The 5,907-nt window shown below is 49.5% G+C and overlaps 1 long non-coding RNA gene across 1 annotated transcript in view; it reads left to right on the plus strand.

The window, feature by feature from the left end:
- The first annotated feature begins 562 nt into the window (after window positions 1–562).
- LOC130119339 (uncharacterized) overlaps window positions 563–5,907 on the plus strand; it is a 16,605-nt gene continuing 11,260 nt past the window's right edge. Inside the window, exons 1-2 of the long non-coding RNA XR_008810837.1 lie at window positions 563–1,354; window positions 3,179–3,304. This is a non-coding gene — a long non-coding RNA (uncharacterized LOC130119339). The remainder of the gene's footprint in view (window positions 1,355–3,178; window positions 3,305–5,907) is intronic.

A 5,907-nucleotide genomic window follows, 5' to 3' on the forward strand; every position in this document is an offset into this window, starting at 1 on the left:
TCACACCAGTGAAGGCAGCTACGTGTCGCCCACCTGTCCGGGTTGAAGGGAGTTTAACGGAAGGCAGCAGTGGCTGAGGACTCGGCTCCTGTGGGAGCGACGGGATCTCGCATTGCACTTTCATTCCTCAGCACATTGTGAGAAACTGGCAAAACCCTGCCATGGATTAAACGACAGAAGGAAAGAAACAGGAATTACAAACGGCTCAGCCAACTCTTCATCAACAACTTGTTTCAAAGGGGAAAGTTTGGATGTTCGGTGAGCATGTACCCCACCCCCCCCACACACACACAGACACACACAGATCTGCTTCCTGTCTGCTGGGTGGCATCGCAGGCTGAGCTGCAGAGGAACCAAGCCAGTTAACAAGTGACATTATAAACCCATTCAGTCTTTCCTCAGTCATCCATTTGGGTGAGGGCCAAACGAGAGGCAGCTGTTGGGCTGGCAAAGAAGAGAGAGAGAGAAGGAGAAAGAGAAAGAGAAAGAGAGGGAGAGAGAGGGGAGACAGAGAGAGGGAGAGGGAGAGGGAGAGAGGGAGAGAGAGAGAGGGAGAGAAAGACAGAAAGAGAGACGGGGGGAGAGAGAGAGGGGAGACAGAGAGAGGGGAGAAAGAGAGAGGGAGAGGGAGAGAGAAAAAGACAGAAAGAGAGAGGGGGGAGAAAGAGAGACATGCTGAATTCTGTAGAATGATTCTGAAAATACAAAGGAAAACACCAAACAACGCATGTAGGGCAGAATTAGGCTGGTTTCCATTATTGATAAATGTACAAAAAAGATCTCTAAATTTCTGGATGCACTTAAATACAAGCCCAACAAATACATTGCACTTTAAAGCTCTGAAAACCCAAGAACTGAACCCCGAAAAGAGTCCCCTGAAGCAGCTGGCTCTGAGACTCACTAACCCTTTAACAAATACTACGACCAACCAACCTCAGCCAGCATTGCATTCCAAACCAACATGAGGATAAATCAGCTATAAAACAAAGCAAGAACAATTATCTGAAACATTGGAAGGCTGAAATCAAAACTCAAAACAAACTAGAAGTCTATCGGGCCCCAAAAACAAGCTATGATTTGGAAGAATACCTCTTAACTGTCAGAGACAGGAAGCAGCGACAGATCCTCCCCAAATACAGGCTCTGCAGCGACCACAGTCTAGCCATTGAAAAGGGGAGACACAAAAAGACGTGGTTGCCCAAAGAAAAACAAACATGTGGTCAGTGCATGGCAGATGAGGTGGAGACAGAGGTGCACTTCCTCCTTAAATGTGACAAATTTGAAAAACAGCGCCGGGCTCTTGTCAAGGAGCTGGAACACGTGACTCCAGAGTACCAGGAAATGGAGGACGCAGGTAAGCTGCGGGTGGTCCTGGGAGGGGGGCCAGCGGGCGAGCATTGCAGCAAGATTTATATTATCTTGCCACAACCTGAGAGACAGTGGGTGACGGCACCTATTGCTATTGTTGTTGTTTAATATCACAATCATTATTGTTGTTGCTGTTATTATTATAATCATTGTTGTGTTGTTGTTTTACATGCTTTGGCAATATGTACACAACGTATGTCATGCCAATAAAGCACATATTGAATTGAATTGAATTGAATTGAGAGGGAGACAGAGAGAGGAGAGAGGGAGAGCGAGAAGACAGAAAGAGAGGGAGAGAGAGGGGAGACAGAGAGAGAGAGAGAGAGAGAGAGAGACAGAGAGAGAGAGAGAGAGAGAGAGAGAGAGAGAGAGAGAGAGAGAGAGAGAGAGAGAGAAGAGAGAGAGAGAGAGAGAGAGAGAGAGAGAGAGAGAGAGAGAGAGAGAGAGAGAGAGAGAGAGAGAGAGAGAGAGAGAGCGAGAGCGAGAGCGAGCCCTTCTCTTCTTTGGGCTTCAGCAGTGTGATGGGTCTCCTTCAAAACGAGATGCCAGATCAGATCAGACCCTGTGCTCTGCAGCCGGCCCTCATCCGGGCTTACATAACAAATCACTTCTTTATCTCTCCATTCTGAATACATGCACATCATGGCTATGCGGGCTTATCAGCCACAGCCCACGTGGGAAAGCGTAGTGTTTGGTAATTCTACTGAATTCCTCATCACTAAACAATGCGAGCTGATGAAGATCCTGTACGCAATGTAGCGTCGTTTACTAGTGATCCAAATAATAATGTGGTGCTTATGATGGGGCTATTCATTTTGTAAACTATTTATCAGTAAAAAAAAGAAAAAAGAAGAAGAAGCGGTATCTCCACAATGGGTACTATTCCAGTTGCATCCTTGTAGATAGTGTCAGTGCACTTGTGCTGCACCTGTTTGATTCTGGAGTGTCATTACTGTGAGTGTGCTGGCCTAACGCCGTGTTATTTCCACAGTAAGAGCCCTAGGCAGGGAGCTCATAGTGTGACAGGTCTCGGTCCACCTGTTGGGATTTCAGATGTTTGTTGTCACTGAGCCCCTCTGAGCTAGGAGTGTGAAGTCGATACGTTATTCCTGTTACCCCCCCTCCCAAGCAGACCACCTGACACACACTTGGCAGACACACCGACATACCCAGAAACAACCAGTGCACACACACACACTCTCACACACACACACACACACACACACACACACACACACACGCACACACACACGCACACACACCTACAGGAGTTCATCTGGAATCGACCATTGATTTTCAGTCAACAAGAATTTTATGCCCATGAAACAAGCGCTGTGTATGCCAGCTCTGTCACAGTGATGAGCGAGTTCCCTAATCTTCAGCCAAATCAAAGCTGAACACTTCAAAGTGACCAAATCAAACACTCTCTCTCTCGCACACGCACACGCACGCACGCACGCACGCACACACACACACACACACACACACACACACAGAAACCCCTGAGTGGGAGGGAAAAACGCTTTGCTCTCACTTTGCTGTCCAAACTAATTTCTCCTCTCCTTACTCTCCTCTATGGGTGGGTTTGCTGTGGCATTATTTGTCTGCATGTGTGCGTGCGTGTGTGTGCGTGTGTGTGTGTGTGTGTGTGTGTGTGTGTGTGTGTGTGTACTAGTCTGAGCGTTAATGTGATAGACAGTGGTAGTACATAAGCTGGGGTTGTTTGGGCGGGGGGTGTACGGGCGGCTGGAGGGCGGCTGCGGTGCAGTTATCTCCTCTGTGCAGATGAGAACTTGGTCTCTGCATGCAGGCTGCTGCTCTCTCAGGCCAACAACAGCATTCGGATGGTGATGGGAGTTATGGGTACCCCCCTTTCCCCTGCCTCAAGATACTCGGACTTTGCACTCCACTGTATTGCCCATCGGCCATTTCCCAGGTACGTTACCATCAATTGTTTCTTATTATGCCTTACACGATTTGTGCTCATGTGAAGCAAACTATTAATTGTACAGATGAATACTGGAACCCATATTTAGGATCAAGAGCAATTTATTGTTGTTTCTTTCGTGCACTTGCGTGCACGAAAGAAACAAAATTCTGCTTCCTCCGGCCCACAGCAGCGTGACACAAGACAAAAACACACTTGCCAAATTTCCCAAAAACGACACCACCCAAAATATACAAAAACAGAGGGAACAAAAAAAAGAAAAGAAAAAGAAAAAACAAACAGTTAACAACACAGTCCACTCAGTGCAACACAGTCCAAAAATGGCACTGTCCAGAGACCGAACGCCAGTCAGGATGGCTGTCGGAACTGCCGGTCTGCAGGGGCTAGCAGTTAGCTTAGCCTGCCCAGCTTCCGCGTCCTGTCAGACCGCCCTCGGTGTTTCCTCCTCGGATACAGCTCCGGCAGGGCTGCGGCCCCCTAGGCCTACCGGACGCAGCAGACCAGCTCCCTCATCCGATCCAACGCCAGCTCTTCCAGCCAGACACCTTCGACACACCACCCCACACTCCACACGACGACACTAAAACACAGTCAACGTTAGGCAAGGCCGCCACCAGACCGCCCTCGGTGTTATCGGAACTGCCGGTCTGCATGGGCTAGCAGTTAGCTTAGCCCGCCCCGCTTCCGCGTCCTGTCAGACCGCCTTTGGTGTTGTTACCTCTGCTGGCGTAGCTCCAGGCAGGGCCGTGGTCCTTGAGTCCACAGGATGCAGGAGACCAAGCTCTCCCAGCCGATCCAGCGCCAGCTCTCCCAGCCATCAACGAAGACAAAACAAACTTAGACGCAGACGTGGACAAAGACACTGCATGGACGGGACTGGGTGAGGCCGCCGCAAACGGAAGTACGCGCCGCCATCTTCCCACACCGGCACTGGGTGAGGCCGCTGCAAACGTGAATTCGTGCCGCAATCTCCCCACACCGGAAGTGGAATTTTTTTTAGGATGATATGCTGCCAACAGGCGTGTGTCCACAAAGCAAGACCGACAAACCCTGCATGTATCTGACTTTTCAACATCACTGATTCTTTTTATTTGTATAATGTCCCGCCCCTGAAATCGTATGTGTGTTCTGCTTTGTTCAGATCAGGAGTGAGTTTCAAGATTCAAGAGTTTTATTTGTCACGTAAACACAAGTACATGTCCCGAGTGCAGTGAAATGAAAAAAGGTACGAGCTCCGAGATGTGCAAACAACAAAGTACAACAGGCACACACGCATTCCAATTTGCAATATACAATTTACAATCAACCGTTAAGAACTCCCCTGTAAAAGAAAACAGACAGCACAATATTACAGTAAAAACACTTAAAGATAGAAGGCTGAGGTATATGTACTGAAATATGAGGCATGTATGTACATAATATGAGTTATGTGTAGTCGGGTTACCTTACTGTATGTGCGTGTGTGTGTGTGCGCGCGCGCGTGCTTGAGCATGAGAAAGGCAGTATGGGTCAGTGAGGGGCCCCAGTAAGGTCAGAGTTCACAGTCCTGATGGCCTGAGGAAAGAAACTCCATCTAAGTCTCTCTGTATTTGCAGCATGATTGCGGAGGCGCTTGCCTGACCGCAGCAGCTGGAACAGTCCGTCGTTGGGGTGGTGAGGGTCCTTCATAATCCTGTAGGCTCTGTTTCGGCACCTCTTGGTGTACAAGTCCTGCAAGGGTGGGGAGTGAGTTACCAATAGTGCGCTAAGCCGAACGCACTACCCTATGCAGAGCCTTCCTATCCTGGGCGGAGGTGTTGCCAAACCAGGCAGAGATGCTTCCTGTCAGGATGCTCTCCACTGCCCCAGAGTAGAAGGACTGGAGGATCTTCCGGGAGACTTTGTGTCCTGTCCTCTTTCTTCCCTCTTTCACAGGTGCCGGGGACGCACGCTGGCTTTAGACCCTGACAGGATGGACCGCCTCAAACAAAAGATGCCCACTCTTCCACCTGCGCTCAGGATAATTCCTCACTGTAAACCACAAAAAGCGCCACTATCGCCCCTGAACAGGGGACGGGATTATACGCGTCCTCATTTGCATGGACTTCCATCACAAAATAATAAGAAAACGGAAGCCTCGGTAAGGAAAAAAGACGCAGGGACAAAAGGTGAAATTGATTTATGGAAAGCGCTGCAGTTCCATCGCTCACCGCTTTGATACCCGAACCTTTATTAACCCTGGCTTACATTAGACATAAACGTTGGCGCGTGCACGTGAATGCACACACACAGACACACACGCGCGCGCACAGATCTTCCGGTGGAGGTCCTGACTCAGCGGGGACAACACACTGAATTGGACTATTCTGGACGGTGTGGCAGTGCAGCACTCGAGGCTCCTCTGGGAAATAAAGATAGCGCGGCGGTGCGGGAGGAGGAGATGAGGCTACAGTGAGCTGAGCAGCAACCCCATCCCGCCTCTGTTTACTCTCGCCTGTTTCCAGGGCGATGGCAGCAGCCGCTGCTCCTCCTGTGGAGGAGAACCGTCTCCACTTACTGAAAGATAGTTTTTGCCCTTGAAAATAAAATGTCGAGGGAGGAGGAGGTGTAGG

The sequence above is a fragment of the Lampris incognitus genome, chromosome 10 (assembly GCF_029633865.1).
Source record: "Lampris incognitus isolate fLamInc1 chromosome 10, fLamInc1.hap2, whole genome shotgun sequence".
NCBI classification, from domain to species: Eukaryota; Metazoa; Chordata; class Actinopteri; order Lampriformes; family Lampridae; genus Lampris; species Lampris incognitus.